This window comes from Natator depressus, chromosome 15, assembly GCF_965152275.1.
Source record: "Natator depressus isolate rNatDep1 chromosome 15, rNatDep2.hap1, whole genome shotgun sequence".
Taxonomy (NCBI): domain Eukaryota; kingdom Metazoa; phylum Chordata; order Testudines; family Cheloniidae; genus Natator; species Natator depressus.
The window spans coordinates 32,232,609-32,258,505 of record NC_134248.1 but is presented as its reverse complement, the minus strand read 5'-3'; the positions used below and the strand labels follow the sequence as shown (position 1 = coordinate 32,258,505).

The 25,897-nt window shown below is 45.8% G+C and overlaps 1 protein-coding gene and 1 long non-coding RNA gene across 3 annotated transcripts in view; both read left to right on the top strand.

Moving 5' to 3' along the window:
- The window catches only part of TTC28 (tetratricopeptide repeat domain 28), a 482,751-nt gene that overhangs the window by 214,762 nt on the left and 242,092 nt on the right, over positions 1–25,897 (top strand). The gene's annotated exons all lie outside the window — the stretch shown is intronic.
- On the top strand, positions 958–1,959 carry LOC141999496 (uncharacterized). Its single transcript, XR_012642022.1, has 3 exons — positions 958–1,043; positions 1,231–1,279; positions 1,396–1,959. It is a non-coding gene; the product is annotated as an uncharacterized LOC141999496 (long non-coding RNA).

Here is a 25,897-nt window from a genome sequence, read left to right as displayed (position 1 = left end):
TGCAAATAACTTTGCCTAAACGGAATGCTGCTTTATAATAATTTCTTGTGCTCCTTTTATTTGAATTTATATACCAGCTTTTGCAAGTAATCATTGTGTCACATATGAGTATAATGTTGCAATGACATGAATTTAACATTCTAATGGAGCTGGTGTCACTTAATTTGATGTGGGGATACATTTTTCTGCAAGCAGTAAGATGAGACAGATTTCACATTCCTGGTAGTTCCAGCCTACATGGAGCACACTGGGACTTCTAGGTACTTCAGTTTGCTTAAGACTGCAATAATCACATGGGAATTTACTGCCTGTCAGGGCTTGTTGCTGCTATCGGCTGGAAATGCTTAAAATAAGTCGGAAGAAAAGCCATGTGTATGGGTCTGCTGGGAATTAGCAGAAGTAGAATGTCAATATGGAAGGTCGTCCTGAAACCTGCTTGGCACCAAATCCACTTCCAGCTGAGTAATATGAGAGAGAAATGTTTCATTGTTTGCATCTTCTATCCGTAGGACCACTTCTGTCTGTGGCACTTCTGTCCAACTGATCATTGTCTTCCTCCCACACGCTGCTCTCAAACACGATCAGAGTCAAGCTTCATTAGTGCCTCCCAGTTATGGAGTAAAAGAGCATCTCAAAGAGAAGGTGCTACATTCAGGTTATAAATCCTTGTCACAGTTACAGGACAAGCTGCTCGTTAGATCCCTTTATGTCCTCTGGAGTTACACCCCTCTGGTGACAGGTTTTACTATCTTCACCCGTCTCTGGGTGGAACCATGCAGTTCTACCACTCTTAGACTCGGTCTCTGGGCTGCAGCACCCCTACTTACGTGAGAACATGATAGGTCCAGCTGTGTTTGACACCAATAAGCCCTTTTCCTTTGGTAGCCTGTGACCAGTGGCTAATAAAGATACTTAAAAACAGCTTCTTCAAAACCAAATATTATTTATTCAACCACAGGTACACAGCAAGCAGAGAAAAGGGATAAAACAACAAAAGGCCTGTACACCTTACCCAAAACTTGCAAGAAAAGAATAAAGTTTAGGTAAGTTTCACTCAGCCCAGACATCCCTGCTCCTGCCCTGGGAGAGACAGACAGCCCTTTCATCATCCCCTCAATATCTGTCTGACAAAGACTCACCTCCAGTCATTGCTGCGCACTCACCCCACCCCATTCTCCACTTCCTCTCTAGAATGGAGTCTTTAACAGTTTAGTACCCTTTTGATCTTAGGTTCAAGCCCGGGATAAGTAAACCTGCTAGCCTGGCTGGAACCCAGCAGGTGGGTGTTTCCTAGTTGTTAAATCCCCCATTGTTCCCTAAAGGAAACTTTGTATTCTCTCTGGTGGTACCTTATCTCTGTCATTGTTTCATTTCCTATTTGTTTCTTCCTAAAAGCTTCCTTTGATTTAACTGCTTGCAGTCAGGCAAGATAATAATCAAGCAGATAAACTACGGTGCTAATAAGCAATGGTCACATAAACACCACCCTGTACCGGAAACCTACTGACCGCTATACTTACCTACATGCCTCCAGCTTTCATCCAGACCACACCACACTATCCATTGTCTACAGCCAAGCTCTACGATACAACCGCATTTGCTCCAACCCCTCGGACAGAGACAAACACCTACAAGATCTCTATCAAGCATTCTTACAACTACAATACCCACCTGCTGAAGTGAAGAAACAGATTGACAGAGCCAGAAGAGTACCCAGAAGTCACCTACTACAGGACAGGCCCAACAAAGAAAATAACAGAACGCCACTAGCCGTCACCTTCAGCCCCCAACTAAAACCTCTCCAACGCATCATCAAGGATCTACAACCTATCCTGATCTTGGGAGACAGGCCAGTCCTTGCTTACAGACAGCCCCCCAACCTGAAGCAAATACTCACCAGCAACCACACACCACAGAACAGAACCACTAACCCAGGAACCTATTCTTGTAACAAAGCCCAATGCCAACTGTGTCCACATATCTATTCAGGGGACACCATCATGGGGCCTAATCACATCAGCCACACTATCAGAGGCTCGTTCACCTGCACATCTACCAATGTGATATATGCCATCATGTGCCAGCAATGCCCCTCTGCCATGTACATTGGTCAAACTGGACAGTCTCTACGTAAAAGAATAAATGGACACAAATCAGATGTCAAGAATTATAACATTCAAAAACCAGTCGGAGAACACTTCAGTCTCTTTGATCACTCGATTACAGACCTAAAAATGGCAATTGTTCAACAAAAAAAACTTCGAAAACAGACTCCAACGAGAGACTGCTGAATTGGAATTAATTTGCAAATTGGATACAATTAACTTAGGCTTGAATAAAGACTGGGAGTGGATGTGTCATTACACAAAGTAAAACTATTTCCCCATGTTTATTCTCCACCACCCCGCCGACTGTTCCTCAGACGTTCTTGTCAACTGCTGGAAATGGCCCACCTTGATTATCACTACAAAAGGTTCCCCCTTGCCCCCCGTGCGCTCTCCTGCTGGTAATAGCTCTCCTTACCATACACACTGTAACAAGAGTGATCAGGTAACATCCATTGTTTCATGTTCTCTGTGTATATAAAGTCTCCCCACTGTATTTTCCACTGCATGCATCTGATGAAGTGAGCTGTAGCTCACAAAAGCTTATGCTCGAATAAATTTGTTAGTCTCTAAGGTGCCACAAGTACTCCTTTTCTTTTTGCGGATACAGACTAACACGGCTGCTACTCTGAAACCTGAGATGTATATGATATAAAAATAAACCAGACAATCCCCTCATCCTTCACATTCCCTTTTCTGTCAGAGCTGCAGCTTGCTTTCCAGCTTAGAGAATCCTAGGTGCCACTGTGGTTTATAAAACAAAAAAGCAGCCACTAAGAACTTGAGATTGTGCAGAGCCCCTGAAACGTGGGGTACGTGTTACTGGCTAGGTTTGGACCATTACTCTGCTACCCACTGAAAAAGGCAGTTATGCGGCTCTCCCTAATTCTAGAAATTAGTGATGGAAAAGGCCTGTGAGGTCATCTAATTGGTCCCTTGGGGCCAGTGCTGGATGGTGAGCACCAATTTCACCAGAGTTAACTCAGAATTATACTTGGCTCTTTCAACCAATTTTTTGTAATTACATAAATTTGCCCAAATGGAGTTTCCCTTTACAGTCCTTAAATTTAAACATTTCTTGCTATAATTATGCATAGAAGTAGAAAGCTCATTAAGTAATGGAATATGGATGTCAGAGAGTGCTGGGGCCAGAGGGCCCAGGGTCACGTGTCTGGAGTTCTCTGACACACAAGTTTTCATCCAAGGAATCGATTTTAAAATGATGAAGTGCGTTTCTGGGGACAATCCTCCCATGCTTGGGATCTGGCTCCTAAACTGCGCACTGTGAGGTTAGATACACTGGTGCTTCTGCACATCTGCTTGAGTAAGAACATTAGAGCTGCCACACTGGATCAGACCAATGGTCCATCTAGCCCAGTGTCTGGCTTCTGGCAGTCAGTGGTTTGCATCCTTGACCCTCTTGGCTAATAGCCACTGATTGGACCAATCCTCAGTGAACTTATCTAGTTCTTTTTTTTTTAACCCAGTTATACTTTTGGCCTTCACAACATCCCATGGCAATGAGTTCCATGGATTAATTGTGCGATGTGTGAAAAAGTACAACATCTTGTTTGTATTAAACCTACTACCTGTTAATTTCATTGACTGACCCCTCATTTTTGTATTGTGGGAAGAGGTAAATAACGCATCTTTATTCACTTGTTCGATACTATTCATGATTTTATAAACCTTTATCGTATCTGTCCTTAGTCATCTCTTTTCTAAGCTGAACAATCCGAATCTTTTTTAGTCTCTTCATATGGAAGCTATTCCCAGACCCTTGATTATCTTTGTTGCCCTTCTCTGAATCTTCTCCAGTTCCACTATATCTTTTCTGAGTCAGTGATGTAGCTTGAAATGCAGGGACATGGTGGCTGTGTTAATCATTAACAACTGATTCAAACCCATCTGACTTTGGACAGTTTGGTGCATGTGGACATAACTAATAAAAATAATTCCAGTCTTGTTAATAAGATAAATATTTGTTTTCCACTGTTTGGGGATTATAGACATCGGATTTAAAGAACAGGAGGTTTAGCAGAGGATTTTCAGCCTCTATCATTAAATTCATGAGAAGTAATAAAGCAAACCCCATTTTTGTAGGTATCCAGGTGTCTTCACCCGGGGTAAGGATATTGCCATTTGGCTTGGGAAGGGATTGTGTGTCCTGGGTTGGCCTTGTCTTTGAAATTGGAGATCTTTCTCTTGTTTATTAATTTCAGTTAAAATACAAAAAAGAACAAAGGCTTTATTGCCCTTACAATAGTGATTTACAATCATAAAGTACTTCAACAGCAGCAAAATACAGTGAGAAAAATATCTGCTACAGCAGCACATACCCATCCCACTCCACCTTAAAGTCTGTATCATCTGTCCTCTCAAGAAATTCTCTGTTGTTAGTTATCATTTGTACAACACCATTAGTATGCTTGGCACTTTACAAATAGAATGCTTTAAAGATTGATATGGAAACCTAGTCAGAGGCTTGGCTCCTTTGCTTGCTATACTCTGGTTCTCCCCATTCTCTGTGGCACTCTGTCTGGATCTGCTATGACCACAGCTGGAATATTGCATACGTTTCTGAGCAGCTCATTCCCAGTAAAACTCGGACGTTTGAGGATGCTGTTTGAGTTTCTTTAAATGTTGGTGATCTGGGAGCTTTGTCTGCTGGCAATTATTGGCAGCTCATTACTAACGTGATCTTAAAACAGCAAACGTGTTGAGGAGATGGGCTTATGTGAGGAGCTCATCTCATGAACGCAGAAATAATTTAAAATGAACAAATTGGAGAGAGTTCAGAGAGGAGCAACAAAAATGATCTTGGGTTTGAAGGCATTGGGTTAAGAGGAGAATTTAAAAGTGATAAATATGTTGTCCCCAGGAGACCACTCTAGGGAGGTAGGGCAAGCTTAAGCTACAAATACATGAAGGGTGTAAACAACTAGGAGAGGAATTAATTAGTGTGATACATGGGGGCATAACAAGGATGTTAAATATGAAACCAGGAAAGGAAAATTTAGGGAAGAGGTAGCAGTTCCATTTTGGGGGGGACTTTTAAAGCCAGACTGTCTAAAGCCCAAGAAAAAATGTTCTAGAAAACAATTCTCCACTGGCTGCAGCAGATGGGCTGGATGATCTATAGGTAATTTCCAGTTCTAACTTCAGTAAGGCTATTACATTCACTGATAAAGACAGCAGGGCTGTTTGGTTATTGGTAGGTTTAAATCAGCTTTTAGATGCCACAGTGATACTTGCAGACTAAAAACCTAAAATAGGCTGCTTGGTTGTGTTAGGTGGTGGGGTGTGTTTGGGTCAGGATGCCACTCAGACTCCGTGCTTAATTTGTAATGAAAGAGGTGCAGGGGCTGAAGCAATTTGTTTACTTTCATAACTGATGCAGCAAGCCGAGAGGTGCCGTGGTTATGAACTGCCAAGCCTAGAGGTGCCGGGACTGAGCCTTTGCAAGCCCTGGCACAAATGAAGCACTGCTCAGACTGTTCTGGTTTCACAGCTAATCTCTCAATCTCTGATCTATTTCCATGTTTCAAGTATCCGATAGAAGCGACTTAGCATAAAGAACTGCATAAAGCCTGCAAATTTCAGTGTGGCTTTATGTCGTCCTGTTTCTCTGTGATACTAACCTCAGGGCTGAGGGGAGTGCATGCTGAGTCACACTGACAGCAGAACTGACACCTGCCACTGAGAAGGCAGCTCCATGGAGTCAGAGGTTCTTTGCTTTTATGGAAATCAAACTTGTCTGATAATGCTCTCCCACCAACCCCTGCTGCACAACTCCCCTGTGCAATCAGCTGGTTGTCTCCTCAGACACTTTCTGAGAAGCATTGCAGCGATTATTTTGTTAGGAAATAAAGCCCCTTGGTAACTACAAACTGCATGAAGCCACTTACCTCTCCTGGCACCAGGTGGACTAGAGAGTGCCTAATGGCCTGTTGGGATAATTGGGCCGACAAATTTACCCTAATTGTGAACTCAGTTATAAAAAGTATGTGAAAGTTCATAAGAAATTACAATAACTTATAATAACAAATGCTGATGGAAAGTAGGTCAAGTTGTGTTCAATAATGAATGTTATGAACAAGTGCATTAGAACTAGACAGAGAAACTGGATTAGTTCAGAGAAAAAGGGTCTGCTGATACACGTCAAGGACTGTGTTGAAATCATGCTTAGTAAAAACAAAAAGATGTGGAACTGGAAATTCATGAACCAAAGTTGGCATGTCAGATATTAGGCCTAATTGGTGGACAAAATCATGAGGGGATGAGCTGTTCTGCCCATCATTCCCTTTGTGGGTCCTTAAAAGAGAGAGACTTTGTGAGGAAAAGATGGAAGAAGAGCTACTGGAGAAAGCTTCACTGTTGTGGCCGCTACCCTTACCATCTCCTTGGACTTGCAAACTTTCTTCATCCTAATCCTGAGGGATGCCCTCACCAGATCGAGCCAGAGGGAGGAACCCAGTTGACATCCCCACCCCTACCAGCTCCAGTTGAATCCAGAACACCACCTAAGAAGAATTGAGATTAGACTTCAGCAACAATAGCAGTTTCAGCTCATCTCAACTACTTTTCTCTTTTCCCGTTTGCTATGAAGACCGTGCCGAGTAGAATTTCTTTCTAACACAGTCTGTGTCCATGATGTTACATCCCTAGAAGGCAGATGGCGAAGGCAACGACCAGACAATAGCACAGCTCTGCTCCAGCCATTGATCTAGCTATTGCACTGCTCCATTATTGAACACGATGCTCAGTGCTGAAGTCAAGATTTTGCTAACTGTGAAACAAGGTTTTTTTTCCTTCTGAAACTCTCCAACTAAAGGGAACAAGGGATGTTGTTAAAATGAAACCCTTACCTAATACTTTACATTTCAAATACTTTTAACTGTTTTTCTTTCTTTTCTGTATCTTTAATAAAAACTTTAGACGGATTTTTAGTGGTGTGTTTGCCATGGTACTAAGCAGGCAGGGGCCCCTGCATACCAAACCCCGAGCCTTGTTTAACACTGTTAATGTTGGACAGGAAGTGGTTTCTGTTAACACTTTTGGCCCATATTGTCCATCTAAATGAAGATTCAATGAAAAAAGTCCCAAGATTCTGCCTTCCTCACAGTCAGTCGACTGCACTCAGCCGCATTCGGACAACACACAAAGGTGTGGGTATTTCCTCCACAAATGGAAAATCAAAGCATCACCAAATGGTGACTGTGGTGAGGTACAAACCATGTGATTCATCACAGAAAATTGCCCCATTCACGTTTAGAAGGATGGTACAAGGGGCATCCAGCTAACTACCCCAGAAGCATTAGAATGCCTTTAGAATCTTAAAATTCAGTTATAATCCAGCTCGTTGCTTTTCAAATACCATAACAAAGAAGTCCATCTAAATTAATATAACGTGCTTCTGTGAGGCTTTGGAATCGCCCAAGCCCTTGTCGTTAATATGTGAAGCAGAAGACACAGGCTGCCTTGTGAGGCTAGGGATAATTTGCAGGCAAGAGTCAGGTCAAAGGATTGCTGTTTATCTCAGGAGAGTAGGGGGTGGTCTCAGTGCTGCTTCAAAAGCAGTTCTCTGGGAGATTGAAAAAAGTATAACTGTCATCCTTTGGGAGACACCTGAGGTGGAGGACAGCATTGATACAGAGCGCAGCAAAAATATGAGGTGACATGAACAAATGTTAGCAAAACTTTGACTTCAGCATCCTGTTCAATAATGGAGCATTCCAATAGCTAGATTTATTGCTGGAGCTGAGCTGCTCTATCATGTGGTCGTTGCCTTTGCCATCTTCTTTCTAGGGCAGTAGCATCATGGACATAGTCTGTGCTAGAAGGAAATTTGCTCGGCGTGGTCATAATAGCAGCTGAAATTAAAACATTTTGTAGTGCAAAAGTACACAGCAAGATACTGACATAGAATACAAAATCCCCCCCATCCATGGTGTTACTAAAGGGGAGGAGGGATGGAGGATGGCAGTTCAGTATTGGGACTAGAAGGCAAGAAGGACATCTTTAGATAACGGCCCACTTTAAAAAGAAAATATTTTAAAATCTTCCCCAGTGCAACTCAAACCTGCCCACAGGCCTTACTTTCCATTAGTGCAGCGCTGGGCTGGGTCCAGGATGTTTGGGAACACTATGGTGACAGGAGTACTGGTGCATTTCAGGGTACAGGACTCTCTTTATGTTTTACTATTAATTTGTTCTGCGAAGTGTGATGGGACATGCCCTCACTCCAGTGGTGGAAAGTGGATTGTAAATTGGGGTCTGAAAAGACCCTGTGGGTGACCCGGATTTGTGCTGGGAACGGTAAGATTTCCAGGAGTGGGGGCTCCTGTAGGAGGCTTGGGGCAAGAGACTTCAAAGAGACTGGCTGAGCCCAAGCTGGGGATTCGCTGCCTACAATTGATGGAGACTGCAGGCATGAAGTGCTACACCTGATAAAAGGCATTGAGACCGAAACAGGTTCCTCAAGAGGGCGTCAGCCAAGAGGGACCCTGAGCACTGGTGTAAGTAGATGGAGTGCAAACAAAAGCAGGCCAACCAGCAGATGTTGCAGCAGTAGATGACCCAGCAGCAGGACCAAGCAGCACAGCTGCTGAAGGAGATTGTTTCCTAGCAGCAAGAATTCCAGAGAGGCCTTCTGCAATAGCTAAGCCTGCTAGTCGGAGTTATTCAAGATGGGCCCCGAGGTCAATCCAGAAGCATTCCTCACCACGTTTGAGAGGGTAGTGCTGGCCTCTCAATAGGTTCCAGAGCATTGGACGTTGGTTTTAGCACCATACCTGATGGGCCTGGCACAGCTGGCCTACCATAACCATAATCCAGGGCATACTAGAGACAATAATTGGATGAAGGCCACCGTTTTACATTACCTAGGTATCAGTGTAGAGACACATCAGCAGCACTTGAAAGCTGAGACGTACCCCAGGGGGGCACGGCCCTGGGTAGTGGTGCAACCCTTAAAAGAGCATTGCTGGTGGTGGCTTCGAGCCCAAGTTGCAGAGTTGGTCCCAAGCAATTTGTATCCATACCACCAGTAGCGGGTGCTCCAGCATTGCTCTGAGTTGTTGTTGGATGCAGTGCAGCTGATGGAGAGTTTTCGATTGCTCGAGATGGGACCTGTGCAACCTCCATCCACTCGCCACCTAGGGCAACCAACAGAATGGGATGCCTGCCAGCAGACGCTGAGCCCTGGGTGCAACAGAAAGTGTGTACAGATCCCACTCCAGCAACCTGGGCCACCCGCACAGAAGAGGGAACACTTGGGAAGACATAGGGTTGAGCTCACGTGAGGTATTGTCTAGATACCTGCACAGCAATGAAGACAGCCAGGCTGGAGCCCTTGAGCTTGGACACTGGTCCTACTAAGGGGTCAATCCTGCTCCCTGCCAGAAAGGAGCCCGTGGACAACAGGGGCATATGAAGAACAAGTGCCCACTGATGGACTTTGAGTATGCCTGGAATAGAATGGCAGAAAGGAGGGCCTGTAGAAGGGCTCCCCCCAAGTTGACAGTCCTGGTATGGGTCCAAAGAAGGGGGCACGAGGATTTATAGATTTGGGGTGTAGCCAAACAGTGACGCAAGCTGCCTGCAGAGGGACAGTTTGCTTGCAATGTGTACGTGGAGACATGAAGATGACTGGAACTGACCGTGGGAACCCACGCTGATTCAGTTACAGTAGCGCTAGTTACTGAATTGACATACCCTCTGATAATTAGCTGAGATTGGTATTCCTTTCAAGAAATCGTAATGAACTGACCAATTGCTGCAGCTGAGCCATGTGACAGGCCCTAGCCTGTAGGTCTGGGGGACTCTGAAGACCCCGCAGGTGGGGACATCCTAGGGTGCAGGACCAGCCAGGGAGACATATGAATGGCTGGCACCTGCCATGGATCTCAAAGTCCTCATGGAGGGGGGACTTTCATCCAAGAACAGCGTGATTACATGACACTTAGCCACATTTTTGAACAGGTGACGTCTGTGGATGGGGAGGCAGCGAACCCTCAGCGTAGTTCCTGAGACAGTATTCCCACATTGTGCTGGAAAAAGAGCATCTGTATTGCATGGAGTAGAATCCACAGTTCAGGCTAATAACTCAGCTACTGGTACCCCATGAGTACCGCCAACCGTAATGCAGTTGGTTCATGATGTTCCCTGCACTGGGGCAGCTAGGGTGGGAGAAGACCCTGGAGAGGTACTGACAAGGTAAGGGACCATTGCTCTTCCTGCCCTGAGTATCAGTACTCAGCACCTAAGAATAGCCTGAAGGCCCTGTTGGTCCAAATGCCATTAGTGGAAACACCATTTGAAAGAACAGGGGTATAGTTACCAAACCCTGCTGCTGTAGAACCTTCTTAGTAAACCTGCTTGCCTCAGATCATCTCTTTATATTATCTACCTGTTATACCAATAAAATAAAAACCAGCAGGATCTTATTAAAGGGGAAAAGGCAAAATGCCACATTTATTGTGAATACAGAAAGAATCCTAGTAAGCAGTTAGTTATAGCTATAACATTCCATTCAATTTCATATTTATTCACACACACACGGGTCTGCAAGGTTGTTATAATAGTTACCAGCCTTAGAGTTGCTCGTGCCAAGCCACTGGCCAGGTGGCCTGGACACAAGGAGGGAGCAGGGCCTTGTCAGATGCACAGCTGACACTCCTGGAAGTTGGTTTGCAGAATTAGACCCCAACGTTCTCAGTTTCTAGAGTCCGTTTTTATAGGAATTTATTCCTATGCCAGTCTATGGGAATTGCTTCTTCATGCTGTTGCTGAATCAATCAGCAGATGGCACATTCCTGATGGCTCCGTGCTGCCAGATGTTATCTTGTGCTTTGGTTCTTCCATCCTTGAGGCTGTTGGGTGGATTCCGTCTGCCCTCCGGGGGTCCTCTAGTTGTTTCCTCTTGACGCCTTCTTCAGCCGATCAACACTGGATTCTTAGGCTGGCACCTCCCTGATCATTCATTTATTATCCACACCAAGCATCCATCACATACATCCTCTATTTTAATCACAATTGTTAAGAACGCGAGATAAATAAAACAAAAGGGCGGGGAGTCTCTGGGTGCTGTTTCTGTTGTTACAAAGTATCGCTTTGAGTCTCTCTCTGTGTGAGTAGTTGTAGTTACAAAGAATTGCTTTGAGAACAGACTCTGTCTTAGGATGTACTAACACAATTAGCAGCTTGCAAGTTTCACACAGAGAGGGAGAGAAACAGTAAAAACAAGAGACCGCTTAATTAGTAATACTCTGGAATTTAAACTATGGGGAATCAAACTCATTTGTGATTTTAATACAGAACTTCTTTAATATGATCCAGCATAACATATCTGACAGAATGGCTGTGTCAGGCATTTAGTGTAACCAGGAAATAATCTCCTGTACCTTCCTTTCCTCTACATAAAGACATTGAACTGGGCTGAATCCAGCCATATGTCTAGACCTAAAACGCTCCTGCATGCGCAGACAGCAAGCCTGCTAGCTTCCCCTGTGAAGTGGTATATTTGCTGGGAGAGATTGCAGGGACCTCCAAACCAAAGGGTAGTTCCAAGTGAGACAGGAATTAAGACCGTTTTCTGCCTGAATTTTCTGGTATTCCGGGTGTGAAAGGGTAGCAATGGATCGGCTGCTAGAAAGTGTTGTGGAAATTTGGCAACACTGCCACCACCACCTGTGATTCTTGACTTTATTAGTCAAAGTAGAAGTCTTACTAGCTATCTCCAAGTCTCACACAGTGATTGAAGCCCACACTTAGCCTGGGGTAACAGATGGCTCAGCAGCAAATAAGAGCTATAATACATGATTACGAACAACTCTACTCTGATACTGTTTTCCTAATGCCAGGTTTTCTGAGAGTTGACTTTGAGCTCAGCCTCTGTGTGCCTTTGACTAAGGGTTGAAAGATTTATGTGATGCTGGGGGTGTGTACTCTCAGGCACAGTAGGAGTGTGTATATATTGATATTACATCACTAGTCCTCCCATGAGTTTGTCCAGACCTTTTTCTTCCTCCCCTCTTATTCCCTCATTGTCTGACAATGAAGTCGGTAAGGGTCATCTTCATTTCCTGATCCCTCACATTCTCCTAGCATATTCAGTTCCTGAGCTTTCCAGATCTTCATCCCCATCTGCACTGACCCAGTTACTCGGCTTTCGCAGGATGACTGACAGCTACACTTATTTCTACTCAGTTATTCACACGCAGAAATCTACGTTGAAATTGCATTACAAGTCCAGCATGAACCACCAGGAGCTCAGGAATTCTGATGGGAAATGGGCCGGACTTCACTGATGGCAAATAAAACAAATGAACAAAAAAAACAAAACCCAAAACCCACCAACTCCCATACTCCAAAGGCCTGTCTGAAGGTGGAGTCTGTGCCACTCCAGCTCTTGGCCTTCTACCCTGTATGTATGTACATGTGTATGGTATGCAGGGAGGGCTTAGGGAGTAGGCACGTGTGTGTAGAGAAGAGGCTTTGTGTGCATCGTAGGAAGGGTCTGTGTACTCTAAATCAAAAGGGGGGCATTTTTCTTTCCGATGGAGTATTTCAGAGCAGAGGCTTAGGGCTTGTCTACATGTGAAACTCTACAGAGGCATAGCTGTGCTTCTTGCATCGACCTAGTACTGTCTACACCGGCGTTACGTCTGCTTAACTACATTGCTGAGGGCATGGCTACACTTGCAGTTGTAAAGTGCTTTGAGTGAAACCCGCCTTCAGAGAGCGCAGTAGGGAAAGCGCTGCAGTCTGTCCACACCGACAGGAACAAGCACACTGGCATGGCCACATTTGCAGCACTTGCAGTGGCATTGGGAGCGGTGCATTATGGGCAGCTATCCCACAGAGCACATCTTCCCATTCTGGCACTGTGGCTTGTGGGAAGGGTGCAGGGCATTCTGGGTCCTGTCCTAATGCCCCGTGATGCATCGGTTCGCATCCCAGCAATCCCTGTGCTTCCGTCCACATTTGGCACCACCTTTCAACGTTTTTTGTACTGCACGCTCTGTCTTCCCTTTCAAAGTGCAGGAATGGAGCCCGAACCGCTGAGGAGTATGCTGACGAGTCTTGCCAGCACATCACATTTGGCAGTCGAGTTATTCCTTATGATCCAAAGTGACAGTGAGGGCTTCGATGATTATATCGACTCGAGTAATGCATATGACACGAGTTTAATTGTGGCATTCACGGACATGCTCACCATCATGGAACGCCGCTTTTGGGCTCAGGAAACAAGCACTGAGCGGTGGGATCACGTCATCATGCAAGTCTGGGATGACAAGCAGTGGCTGCAGAACTTTCAGATGAGAAAAGCCACTTTCATGGGACTGTGTGAGGAGCTCACCCCCACCCTGCGGCGCAAGGACATGAGATTGAGAGCTGCCCTGACGGTGGAGAAGCGGGTGGCTATTGCAGTCTGGAAGCTGGCAACTCCAGACAGCTACCGATCGGTTGCTAACTAGTTTGGAGTGGGGAAGTCGACTGCTGGAATTGTGTTGATGCAAGTTTGCAGGGCCCTTAAACGCATCCTGCTCAGAACCACCATGACTCTGGGTAACGTGGATGGCTTTGCACAAATGGGTTTCCCTAACTGCGGAGGGGCAATAGATGGCACACACATTCCAAATGTGGCACCAGCCCACCTAGACTCCGAGTACGTTAATCAGAAGGGGTATTTCCCTATGGTTCTCCAGGCACTTGTGGATCACCGTGGACATTTCATTGACATTAACGCAGGCTGGCCTAGAAAGGTGCGTGACACACGCATCTTTCGGAACACTGGCCTGTTCAGGAAGCTGCAAGGTGGGACATTTTTTCCCAGACCAGAAGAAAACCATAGGGAAAGTCGAAATGCCCATCGTGATCCTTGGAGATCCTACTTACCCTTTAATGCCGTGGCTCATGAAATCCTACACAGAGAGTCTTGACAGCAGCAAGAAGCGGTTCAACAACAGGCTGAGCCGGTGCAGAATGACTGTGGAGTGTGCTTTTGGCCATTTAAAGGGCCGCTGGCGCTCTCTGTATGGGAAGCTGAACCTGGCCAATGACAGCATCCCCGTGGTTATATCCGCGTGCTGTTGTACCCTCCATAACATTTGTGAAGGGAAGGGTGAACGATTCACTCAGGCATAGAACTTGGAGGTTCAACACCTGGAGGCTGAATTTGAACAGCCAGAGAGCAGGACTATTAGAGGGGCCCAGTGCGGGGCTGCAAGGATTAAGATGCCTTGAGGGAGCAATTTGAGGCCCTGCACGGGAGTGAAGTGCAGTGGTTCCAATGTTAGTAGGAATCTGTGTTTGCTATGCTGACTTGCAGTGCCTGTTTCTTTCTTGGATTAAGGTTATCTTTTATTTTATGCAATAATAAAGAATGTTTTCAAAGCCAAAAAATCCATTTATTGAAAAGAAAATTCATTTATTGAAAAGAAACACAACTGCTTGGGAAACAGAAAGGGCAAGGGGACAAGGGGGAATGGTACAATCACAGATTTGCCTATGTCCTGTTACCATACTCAGCCTTTCTGTCTGGAGTGCTGTGCAATGAGTGCTGCACTTCAGGATGGCTATACTGCATGGTGATGGGGGTTGAGTGCAGAGGGTAAGGGTCGTAGTTTTCAGGGCTGGGTGGTGAAGCTACAGGTGTTGGAGGCAGCTGGTGGCGATAAGAACCCCGGAAGTTGGGGAAAGTGGGTTGGAGGTGACATGGGGGCACAAGGGAAAGTGCTTTGGAACAAGGGCTGCAGGGGGAGTCGGCACTGTAGTGTTTCGCCTGCATGGCTACGAGCGCCTGGATCAAGTCTGCTTGGCTCTCCATTATGCTTACCAGACGATCAGTGCTTTGCTGCCGGAGCACCGCACTTTTTTGCTGGTGCTCCTCATTCTGCTGACGGATCCTCCTTTCGCTGTCCCTCCACTCCTGCACATTTCAATTTTCATTACTTAAATGCTGCATTGCTTCATGCAATATGTCTTCCTTGCTTCTACATGGCCTCTTTCTGATTCTTCGGAGCCTTTCAGCCCGTGATAACACGGACGGCTGAGTTCTCAAGGTTGCATCTGTAAAAGCAAAATGCAACACTTAACAGAGACAGCATTGTTCACACCAGACAGAGCAACGATTCCCCCGTAGTTAAGGGCAAGCACAGTCTACACAATAGCATAGTTTGCCTGTCCCAAAGCAAGCGCACATAATCCACAGGAGCCCCAAAATGGTGAATAAGCACAGGGTCAAGCGTGATTGATTGTTTCACGGCTGTACTGTCCTCTGGATTTGTGTGCCTTGGGGAGATCCAACAGTGGCAGGGGGTCCCTATACTGAACACTGTCCCCACATTTCCACATTAATTCATCCTGGAAGATATCTTACTTCTGAGGGTGACCTGGGAAGCAAGGGAGGGTCTTCTACTGCAATGCGGATTCCGCCCTGGCCCATATGCAGCTTACCTGTGTGCAGCAATGGTCCTCCCGCCCCTCACGGCACAGTGGCATGGACAAGTTAGCCTTACTGGGACAAGGAACACAGTGGCTCTCCCGAGAAACCTGCGCAAGCACCTTGCCCAAGTTCTGGATGAGACCTTTGAGGAGATCACTGAGGCTGATTACCACGATGTGAGAGAGCACATCAACACCCTATTCCGCATCTAGGCATGCATGCAACCCTAATCCTCCTCACCGCAAGAGCCCACATTGAATAACTTCCTTCCCAAAATAAAAGCTGCTCACTGGGAACGTCTTCTAGTGTTTGTCCTTCCCCAAGCACCAGCCGCCGTGGCTGGCTACCTTTCTCCTGACTTGAGAACAGCTCCTGGCTGCATGCATCTAGGGATTCCGGGGTGTCTTCCTCCACCTCAGCACCCTCTCTCCTGCTTTGCTGCTGCTCCTCCTCCTCCTCCTCCCGCCTTGTTGAACTGGGCTCTGAAGTGGCCATGGTGGTACTCGGAGTGGAGGTGGGGTCAGCCCCAAGTATTGAGTCCAGCTCTTTGTAGAAACGGCAGGTCGCGGGGGCAGCACCAGAGCGGCTGTTTGCCTCGCGAGCTTTGCGGTAGGCATTCCACAGCTCCTTCACTTTAATCCTGCACTGCAGTGTGTCCCGGTCATGGCCCCTTTCCATCATGTCCCTTGATATCTGCCTGAAGGTATCGTAATTCCTACGGCTGGAGCGCAGCTGGGACTGGACAGCTTCCTCCCTGCAAACACTGATAAGGTCCAGCACCTTGCCATTGCTCCATACTGGGGATCGCCTGGCGTGTGGTGGCATGGTCACGTGGAAAGATTCGCTGAGAGCACTGCATGCCTGGCTGAGCAAACAGGAAGGGGATTTTCAAAATTCCCAGAGAATTTAAAGGGCAGGTCTGGTGGTTGGTCACCTGAGGGCCAGGCAGTAGAGTTCAAAGTGATGACCAGAGTGGCTAGAACAGGCATTGTGGGACACTTCTGGAGGCCGATCAGAGTGCACTATAAGACCAGGGCATCCATACTGGCGCCATGGTGCTCCAGCGGGGGCGTAGCTAACGTTATTCCACTCTCTGAGGTGGAGTACCAGCAGTGCTGTAGCCGCAGAGTCAGAGCGCTCTACGTGCCTTGCCAGTGTGGACAGGTAGTGAGCTAGTGCACCCCGGGGCTCCTTTAATGTGCTCTAACTCGCAAGTGTAGCCAAGCCCTTAGCAGCTGGGATTTCCATGCCACTGAGCAATGTAGCTAGATCAATTTAACTTTTGAGTGTAGGCCTGGCCTCATTGGAATTGTGGTGCTTTGACTCAGGGAGTCCTCCAGGAATGCTAGTGTAAAAGGGCAAAGGAGAGGGGATTAGAATTTCAGCTTCCCTCCAAACCTTACTGAACTGGGTTTTTTAAAGGGGAGCTAGTTACAAAGGAAGAAATACTCTGAGGTTCTGTAGGTTTCATCACCTCCTTAGCTGGGGAGTTACAAAGAGAGAGGTTACATTGTTAGCTGCTAGGTTAATGTGTGTCTGTAATCAGTGAAAGTCTGTCTGCTGCTAGAGGAGTCTTGCACTATGCCCATCATAAAGCAGATAATCCTTGTTCTTCTCAGGGACTGTATGGCCATTGGCTGTGTTTCTGCTGCATGAGTGAAAAGTCTCCAGCTTGTTTATGGCAACACAAAATTAAACACAAGCATAATTGCTGGATGCATCACTTCGCCATCTCCCCAAAGCAAGGATTTTTCTAGATAGATTCTGCCTGGTGACTGAATTTTTATCTTGTGATGTTAATGTAGAAGAGGAATAAATGTTGAGTAACTAAGCAGGCAGCATTCTTACAGTTAACAGCTCTGCGGAGGTAGTGGGTTTTTCAATATTTCCTGTAGGAAGTTTGGTTGTGCAAAGGAAAGTTTTAGATGCAAACGGCAAAACCCAAGCACTAAGGATCAAGTAGGAGCCTTTAGCCTAAAATCATCTTGTTCTTCTAGACTGGAGTCAGGCTTCAGAGGGCCCCAGTTTCAGAACTGGTTGGACAATAAAGGTTTGCCTGGGTATTCCTTGACCTCTCTATGTATTTTTGACCTTCCTGTGTGCTGCTTTTTGTGTGTCTGTGAAGAACTGCATGTTGTCATAGGCCACGTTTTGTAGATAAGCTGTGTGTGTTCATGTCTGCTTGCAGTGGCATAACTGACCCATAGAATCTGAATGCTTATTTTTGGCATCAATATTATAGAGGAATGTCTTTTGCATGCACCTTATATCAAATAAAAAAATCAAATCCTTTTTTGGAGTCCAACAGGTAAAACTAGTTTGAAGATTTAAAAGTTAGTGATTCTTTTTAATCTGTGTGTGTCTGCATTCACTCCCCACAAACCCGAACCCCAGAAGACTGACATTTGAAGGGCAAGTACAGTTATACATACCCAAACGTATTGGTGCAAATATGTGTTATGCAAGCAAATTCTTGCCCACTCACTCTATTGTGGCCCAAGTGATTGCCTTGCACAACATGTTAAATACCTACTTTAAAACCAAGCCAAGATTTTTAAAATACCTGGTGATTTTGTTACTTTACAAGTAACTTGGCACTGGCCAGCTGTCAGAAGACAGGATACTGGGCTAGATGGATCTTTGGTCTGACCCAGTAGGGCCATTCTTATGTTCTTATGATATTTGCTACTGGCTTATAATCTATTAAATTTGATGTCTGCTGCGAGGTGAAAGGGTTCAGGGTGCAGGAAAGGGGCCGTTTATCCCTCAGAGTGCTGTCTCTTTCATGGCACCGGGATGCTGATAGTGGCACTAATATCTGAGTGCATGGGAGTTTAGTACAATGAGCTTTTGCTATCTGAATCCTTTAATTGAAATCCCCAGCTGGGGATTCAAATTAACGATGAGCGTATGGCAGATGTCACTTCCACCAGCACATGGGCTTTTCATCTTATTGATGGGAAGAAGAATGTTTAAGCTGTTTCTCCCACATGAGCCAAAGCAAGTATTGCAGCTCGAGCACATGTAACTGCCTCGTTGGGAGAGAGAAGAAATGGAGGAATAGGGAAAATAGTATCAAATGCTGGAGAACCAGAAATTCACACTTCATCCGGGAGCTTGATGTGCAGTAAAAGGATTCAGGGGGTGGGGGAGTTTACCTCTTGGAGTGCTGTCTCTTTCATGGCACTTTTCAGAGTAGCAGCCATGTTAGTCTGTATCCGCAAAAAGGAAAAGAAAGTCCTCCTTTTCTCTTTTCATGGCACTGACATAGATTCATAGATACTAAGGTCGCAAGGGACCATTATGATCATCTAGTCTGATCTCCTGCACAATGCAGGCCACAGAATCTCACCCACCCATTCCTGCGAAAAACCTCACCTATGTCTGAGCTATTGAAGTCCTCAAATCGTGGTTTAAAGACTTCAAGGAGCAGAGAATCCTCCAGCAAGTGACCTGTGCCCTGTGCTACAAAGGAAGTCAAAAAACCTCCAGGACCTCTTCCAATCTGCCCTGGAGGAAGATTGCTTCCCGACTCCAAATATGGCGATCAGCTAAACCCTGAGCATATGGGCAAGATTCACCAACCAGATACTACAGAAAATTCTTTCCTTGCTGATATTGCTATTAATATCTGAGTGCATGGGAGTTTGGTAGATGAGGACACAAAGCTGGAGGCCTGACTTGTTACTGAGAGTGGGAAATGGCCACCATTTGCCTGTCATTTCAGATTCTTTTGCTTTCACGACACACACAATAAGCCTTTCCTTATTTAGGTCTCTACCAAATTCGTGGCCATGAAAAACGTGTCACGGACCCGTGAAATCTGGTCTTTTGAGTGCTTTTACTCTATACTATACAGATTTCATGGGGGAGACCAGCATTTCTCAAATTGGAGGTTCTGACTCAAAAGGTAGTGGCTGGGGGGGAGGTAGTGTCGCACGGTTTTGTTCGGGGGGGCCATGGTATTGCCACCCTTACGTCTGCACTGCCTTCAGAGCTGGGTGGCCAGAGAGCAGTGGCTGGAAAGTGGGAGCTGTTGGCTGGGCACCCAGCTCTGAAGGCGGTGCCCCACCAGCAGCAGTGCAGAAGTAAGGGTGGCAATGCCATACCATTCCACCCTTATTTCTGTGCTCCCGTCTTCAGAATGGGGTGGTTGGAGAGTGGCGGTTGCTGACTAAGGGCCCAGCTCTGCAGACAGCAGTGCAGAAATAAGGGTGGGCAATACCATACCATGCCATCCTTCCTTCTGCGCTGCTGCTGGCTTCAGTTCTGCCTTCAGAGCTGGGCTCCTGGGCAGCAGCCACTGCTCTCCAGCTGCCCAGCTCTGAAGGCAGCGCCACCATCAGCAGCAGCACAGAAGTAAGAGTAGCGGTACCGCAACCCCCCTACGATAACCTTTCCCCCCTCCTCCCCCAACTCCTTTTGCGTCAGGACCCCTACAATTACAACACCATGAAATTTCAGATTTAAATATCTGAAATCATGAAATTTATGACTGTGAAATTGACCAAAATGGGCTGTGAATTTGGTAGGCCCAAGTGATAGATGTAATGTTTCCAAAATACAGAGAGGACAGGTGGGATTCTGCATTTACTGCATTAAGTGAGCAATGGTTATTTTATTTATTTGTTCAGCTCTGACTCGTATTATTATGCTAAAGAAGATGCAAAGGTAAAACAGTGTCTGCCTCTGAAAGCTTAATGTAGTAGAGATTCTGAGAGTGCCGGACATGCACTGGGGTTCCAGAGTACGGAATGACTCAATTTATAAATATGTCACGGTTATTTTTAGTAAAAGGCACGGACAGGTCACAGGCAATAAACAAAAATTCACAGGAGCTGTTACCAGTCTGTGACTTTACTAAAAATAACTGGGGCGGGGGGGACTGAGTGGAGGGGGGGATTGACAGCTGGAGTCACATGGTGGGGAGGAATTACAACTGGAGCCCCATGGGGAAGGGGGCACAGCCAAAGCTGTGGGGCAGGGGCGCACAGTCCTGGCTCCAGCCCTGGTTACAGTGATGGGGGGAGGGAGAGAGTGGTGATGCACAGTCCCAGCTGAAGTTGTGGGGCAGGGGCTCATAGCGCTGGCTCTGACAAGGGCCGGCAAAGTCCATAGTCCCAGCTCTAGCTGCTGCTGGGGAGAGGCGGGAGGAGCACAGCCCAGGCTCTGGCTGCAGCCACTGAGGGCAAGGGACACACCTCCAGCTGCAGGGGCTGACAGCTGAAGCTGAAGAAGTCACTGAGGTCCAGTAAAGTCATGGATTCTCAGACCTCTATGGATTTCATGGCTATTTGCTGACAGCAAAGGAATATTGAGACAGTTTCCTTGCTTTCAGTTCCTGAGCCTGGCACCACAGTGGTGTCAGGTGGCTAGGAGGAGCATGTGCAAGGGAAAGTTCTGCTTACTGGCTGCATCCCTGGGATGAAACCTGCTCAGTACAAATAAAATCTTTGGAGAATTTACTGGCCAAACTCTAACAAGTCTCTAATCAGCATGTGAGAAATGAGATTTTCAGAGGTTTCATAGGTTGGCCAAATGTGGACAGAGTTTCACATGGATGGCCAGAGGTATATTCCTGACATGGGGCTGAACTCCTAAACAAATTTGAAGCTGCTGCTCCAATCAATGGGCAAAACGTGTTCCCTAGCCTTGTTTTGAGAAACAGCTAAATCATTTTAGCTAAAACTTTCTAAAAATTGCCAACCTGAGGCCAACACCCTGCATAGAAAATTTCAGCCCAAATGGTTAAAGTTCGGCAGAGTTATAAGCACCAAAAATCAGCCTCTTATAATGAGACGTGTCAGACAACCTGAACTATAGACTGTGCTACCTGCTCTACCTGTGTTATTGTTATGAGCTTGCAACCATGGGAGAAATTATTTTAGAGAGTATCTGATGTCGCTGGCACCCAGAAATTTCATTCTGATGCCCTGGCATATGAGCAAGGAGCTCTGCCTCCTGGATGCCCCAGTAGGTAGTTCAGTTTCCCTGGGCTATTCTTTACTTGTCATCTCCCAACAAGAGTGGCTTTTGTACTGATGACTTTGTGAGATGGACACCTGCCTGCTAGGAACTGGGCTGATGATAACTACCAACTCTTTGCGTGCAGGCCCCGAGCAGCCATTAGATACCAGTGTCTGAAAATCACTACCAAACTGGACTAAATTTTAACCATTAGGGCTGGAAGGCTGTTTAATGCTGAGCCATTCAGTGTCTTGTGTGTTAAATGAAATGTTCCCCTTCACTTGGGTTTTCTGTGGTCTATAATGAGAGGAGAATCACTGGGACCCTTTCAGGATATGAAACTCGTATCGAGGAGGCTGTAAAATGGGAAACAATAAAGCTAAAATTCTAATCCCATGACTCCATTCTGTGAAGACTGTGATTTTGACTGTAAATATCTCTGCAAGTGGATTGTGCTACTATTTTTTCATACCGTATAAATAGCATTCATTTAAATTTACATTAAATGGAGCTGCCATTACTTACCAGTTTAATAGAAGTTATGGTAATTGCTTTTGTAGTTTCCATTTATAGATCAAGCTTCTATGACTAAATTTAATTACTTACAGCTGAATCCAATAAAATAAGTTAAAAATAACCTCTATAGAGCTGCAGTGGAGGAAACATGTTCCCAGAAATGGGCATTTCCTAACAGCTTTATTTTTCAATTCAATAAAATAATTTAGGCTTTGCATATTTAATGTCAGGTTAAGAGAGAGATCTGGCTCCCAAGACCGCTCTCACATAGGGGCAGGCTCCTCCCTGCCTCCGATTAACAGACTAATAGTCTGTAGCAAGTATAGCACTTTTCCCGACATCAACCTTACACTGCTTTACAAAGATGTCTTGATATTATCCCCTAGTACAGATAGACTCAGCCAAAGCACAGAGGTCACACAGCAAGTGAATGGCTCAGTTGTCTTGTACGCCTTGCAAGATCCAGCACCCTCACATGGAGTAGGCAAATCAGATGACTTTTCTCATGATTAATTCATGCTCAGCCATAAATCCCTGATCCCCACTGTCTACACAATGCAATAGAGTCCCATTCGCACAGAGGGGCTTCTCCAGTTTCTGAGGAATGATTCCCCTCTGCCTCTATTAGAGGGGTCCTTTTGAAAGGGAGTTATCCATCCATTGTTCCTTAAGCTCTCTGACTTCCTTGTTGGGGGAGTTAGATCAGACTGTTCCAATGTGGGGTCACTCAGCTACATCCCTGAATGGCAGGCCTGTAACTGTCGGCCTCTCACTTTTCCAGCAGTTTGCCATTTCTGCATTGGTCTTGGAGAGCTACACTTAATCTCCAAGAGCCTGAAGCTTCAGCAAAATGTAAATATGGGCAGTAGTGGCCAAAGAGCAAACAAAATATGAAGATGTAGGAGAATGGGGTAGAAAATAATAATGAAAATAATATTATGCTATTATATAAATCAGTGGCATGCCCTTATCTGGAATAGTTTGTACATACGGATCTCCTTGTCTAATCTCCCTATCCTAACTAGAAGCAGATTCAGAGAGGGTGATGAGAATGACTAGAGACCTTGAAAGATTGACACATAAAGAGAGTGAAAAAGTTAGGGCTGTTTAATAGAGTGGAGACAGTCTAGAGGCGGTTTGATAAAGATCTACAAAATAACAGATAGTGTAGTTTTCAGAGTAGCAGCCGTGTTAGTCTGTATTCGCAAAAAGAAAAGGAGGACTTGTGGCACCTTAGAGACTAACCAATTTATTTGAGCATAAGCTTTCGTGAGCTACAGCTCACTTTATCGGATGCATTCAGTGGAAAATACAGTGATGAGATTTATATACACACAGAACATGAAAAAATGTGTGTTACCATACACTCTGTAAGGAGAGTGATCACTTAAGATGAGCTATTACCAGCAGGAGAGTGGGGGGTGTGTGTGAAGCTTTTGTAGTGATAATCAAGGTGGGCCATTTCCAGCAGTTAACAGGAACATCTGAGGAACAGTGGGGGGTTGTGGGGGGAATAAACATGGGGAAATAGTTTTACTTTGTGTAATGACCCATCCACTCCCAGTCTCTATTCAAGCCTAAGTTAATTGTATCCAGTTTGCAAATTAATTCCAATTCAGCAGTCTCTCGCTGGAGTCTGTTTTTGAAGTCTTTTTGTTGTAATATTGCGACTTTTAGGTCTGTAATCGAGTGACCAGAGAGATTGAAGTGTTCTCCGACTGGTTTTTGAATGTTATAATTCTTGACATCTGATTTGTGTCCATTTATTCATTTACATAGAGACTGTCCAGTTTGCCCAATGTACATGGCAGAGGGGCATTGCTGGCACATGATGGCATATATCACATTGGTAGATGTGCAGGTGAATGAGCCTCTGATAGTGTGGCTGATGTGATTAGGCCCCATGATGGTGTCCCCTGAATAGATATGTGGACACAGTTGGCAACGGGCTTTGTTGCAAGGATAGGTTCCTGGGTTAATGGCTCTATTGTGTGGTGTGTGGTTGCTGGTGAGTATTTGCTTCAGGTTGGGGGGCTGTCTGTAGGCAAGGACTGGCCTGTCTCCCAGGATCTGTGAGAGTGATGGGTCGTCCTTCAGGATAGGTTGTAGATCCTTGATGATGCGTTGGAGAGGTTTTAGTTGGGGGCTGAAGGTGACGGCTAGTGGCGTTCTGTTATTTTCTTTGTTGGGCCTGTCTATAGTAGGTGACTTCTGGGTACTCTTCTGGCTCTGTCAGTCTGTTTCTTCACTTCAGCAGGTGGGTATTGTAGTTGTAAGAATGCTTGATAGAGATCTTGTAGCTGTTTGTCTCTGTCTAAGGGGTTGGAGCAAATGTGGTTGTATCGTAGAGCTTGGCTGTAGACGATGGATCGTGTGGTGTGGTCTGGGTGAAAGCTGGAGGCATGTAGGTAGGAATAGCGGTCAGTAGGTTTCCGGTATAGGGTGGTGTTTATGTGACCATCGCTTATGAGCACCGTAGTGTCCAGGAAGTGGATCTCTTGTGTGGACTGGTCCAGGCTGAGGTTGATGGTGGGATGGAAATTGTTGAAATCATGGTGGAATTCCATGGTGTAGTGTGTCAGTTTATCCTCTCATAATGTAGGAATGAAAAGAAGCTTCTTACACAGTGCATAGTTAACCTGTGGAATTCACTGCCATGGAATAATACAGAGGAGAAGAATATAGTAGGAGCCAGAAAAGGATTAGACGTAAATTATACATTACAGGCATAAGTGCATCTTCATCTGGTACTAGCTACTGTCAGAAACAGGATACTGGACGGCATGGACCCCTGGCCTCATCAGGTGTGGTAATTATGTTCTTGTGGGTTCCATTCATGTACACTGACCAAAAAGTGAGTCGTCATAAATTCTTCCATCCATGCAATAAACTGGAGTATTCCCTACCCTGACTAAACAGCTACTTGTCTACTTCCATTGGGCTCCTTTAACGCCATTCAGGGTCTAATTCAGGCTACGTCTACACAATGAGCTAGGGGTGTGATTCCTAGCTCCCTTAGACATACTCCTGTTAGTTCTCATCTGAACTAGCTCACTAAAAATAGTAGAATCATAGAATATCAGGGTTGGAAGGGACCCCAGAAGGTCATCTAGTCCAACCCCCTGCTCGAAGCAGGACCAATTCCCAGTTAAATCATCCCAGCCAGGGCTTTGTCAAGCCTGACCTTAAAAACCTCTAAGGAAGGAGATTCTACCACCTCCCTAGGTAACGCATTCCAGTGTTTCACCACCCTCTTAGTGAAAAAGTTTTTCCTAATATCCAATCTAAACCTCCCCCATTGCAACTTGAGACCATTACTCCTCGTTCTGTCATCTGCTACCATTGAGAACAGTCTAGAGCCATCCTCTTTGGAACCCCCTTTCAGGTAGTTGAAAGCAGCTATCAAATCCCCCCTCATTCTTCTCTTCTGCAGACTAAACAATCCCAGCTCCCTCAGCCTCTCCTCATAAGTCATGTGCTCTAGACCCCTAATCATTTTTGTTGCCCTTCGCTGGACTCTCTCCAGTTTATCCACATCCTTCTTGTAGTGGGGGGCCCAAAACTGGACACAGTACTCCAGATGAGGCCTCACCAGTGTCGAATAGAGGGGAACGATCACGTCCCTCGATCTGCTCGCTATGCCCCTACTTATACATCCCAAAATGCCATTGGCCTTCTTGGCAACAAGGGCACACTGCTGACTCATATCCAGCTTCTCGTCCACTGTCACCCCTAGGTCCTTTTCCGCAGAACTGCTGCCTAGCCATTCGGTCCCTAGTCTGTAGCGGTGCATTGGATTCTTCCATCCTAAGTGTAGGACCCTGCACTTATCCTTATTGAACCTCATCAGATTTCTTTT